Here is a 2,285-nt window from a genome sequence, read left to right on the forward strand (position 1 = left end):
GTGCACCATTGACGATTGACTTTCTGCATACAGCCGGTATGCACTTCTGTTTCCAAGGATTTGCCATTTTGTGGTAGGGCTGAAGTAACATCTAAAACCCTGTGTGAGTGTTTTTAAATGGGGAGGTGAAGACAGGAGCCACAAAGGAATATTACTACTCTTGCCATCTCGTGGATACCTTGGTGCAGAACTCCAGGCTCAGCAAATGCCAGCAACACCAGTTCGAGTAGCACTGACCTAAGAAGAAAGGATAACAAGAAGCATGCACTGTAAATATAAAGAAATTATAGGAATTGGGCAGTCAATAAGTGATGATTAATAAATGCTTCAATAAACCAGGCTATTATGTGATACAAGGGGAAATCTTTCCAAATACCTTCAAAATGGTCTTGCTCCCCTGCATGTTTGCAAGTACTTTTCATGCTTAGCTGCTTTTAATAATAACCAGTTGCTGTGATTTTTGTGGAGCTGCTTTTTAATACAGCTTTTAGCTGGTAGAATGCCACAGGAGTCACTAGGATGGAAAGCACCATGACATACCAAATGTCTGTGAAACCTTTGCTGCCCCTCTACGATAGGGGGAACTTAATGATACTTTTTTAATCCATGTCAATGAGATATAAGTGATACCCTGGGAGAGCTCCAAAAGGAGCCTAAGCCTAGTTCTACCTGGAATGCCCAATACCTTGGTGGGAATTGGGTAGACCATGGCAAGAGCCTAAATGTGGCATTTTTGAATGCCAAGAGATGGCCCAGTAATTGGCTAGTTTTGGAGTGGATATCTTTTTTTGCTACCCGAGTTTGTCATCCTGAACTTCAGACACATTTCAGCAAAATGTCTATCAGGGAATTATAATGTGGAAAACTGGCATTTTCTACTGATTTCCATAGAGCAATTTCCAACTAGATAGACATTCTGTACAACAGTAGACCAAAAAATGACAAAGCATTGATTTTCTTAAGAAGAGAGACCTATATTTGTTACCCTCCACAGAAGTAAGGGCAGCATCGTGGTGGTTGTTGGCTTGCAATTTGTGCATGTTTCCACAGTATCAAACACCATGCTATTATGCTTGGCTAATACTGGAGGTGAACAGTTCATCAGAGGAGGGAATTGGTACACATCAACAAGAGAACCAACTTAGAGATATATGAGTAAGCTTGATTCACTCTCAAGTAACACTATAAAATATACTGACACAATCGTTACAGTAACCGTAAAGCTTTTAAGTCGATCTTCAGGCATTTCTAGGTCCCGAGTTGAACTTGATACGAATACTACTGATTTCATTTAAACTTTAGCTTTAGTGTTTTGGTTGAGAGTTTTAAAGATCAGCTTAATGATTCCTTTACTTACCATACTGGCATATTTTCCAAGTTGTCGGTGTATTAACATCTTAATGATTATCAAGTATGTTCACTTTAAAGAAACATCATCACTGGGACCAGATAAAAGAATGGAAAGAAGTAATGATAGATAATTGCTCACTGGTATGAACAGTGGTTTCAGCACATCCGTTTCAAGTATCTTTGCTAGGCACCGTGGCATAGGAGAGCTTTAAGATAGGACTTTTTTTTTTCCCAGAAAAATTGGTTTAGACATTGGTAGATTTGGGGTCATTTTTTTCTTTTATCCCTCTGTTCTTTTTCATGCCATGTATTTCTCAATGAAGTAATTTTATCCCTGCATTCACATATTAAGAAAAAAAAAATTAAATCTGTGGGTACTCATTTGTAGCAAGTTATGGTTTCCTACATGAGTTTTCCATGGAATTTGTTTAGGAAAAAATGTAGAGTGCACCAAAATGACATAATGACGGGGTTTGGTGTTTATCAGAGCCCTTTTTCCCTCGTCATCAAACTGCTAACGTCCCACTGTCTACTGGACGAGAGGGTGCTGCACAAGCCAAAATGTGAAACCCAATTGATCTCTTGTAAAGGTTCTCCTTTTCAGAAACCAGTACAGAAACCTGGGACGTCGCAGGGATCTGTGTCTTTCTGCTTCTAGCATTAGCTTCAGGTGAGGAAGATGAGTATGTTCATGAGCATACAACAATGAAGACTCAATAATTGATTAAATGGCCTATAGACCCCACAGAAAACTGAAAGAGAGCCCCATTTCTACTACCTAAGTGCCCTGTGATGTGGATACCTCTAAGTCAAGCAAACTAGTGGCTTAGTGTCACTGTATTGTACAAGTGAGTGACCCATTCCTACTGACTGCTTTGGAGTATGGCGGGTCTCAGTTCCACTAGGACTCATTTTCACTGTGACTCTTTGAAATA

This window comes from Pygoscelis adeliae, unplaced genomic scaffold (assembly GCF_000699105.1).
Source record: "Pygoscelis adeliae isolate BGI_AS28 unplaced genomic scaffold, ASM69910v1 Scaffold75, whole genome shotgun sequence".
Classification (NCBI taxonomy): domain Eukaryota; kingdom Metazoa; phylum Chordata; class Aves; order Sphenisciformes; family Spheniscidae; genus Pygoscelis; species Pygoscelis adeliae.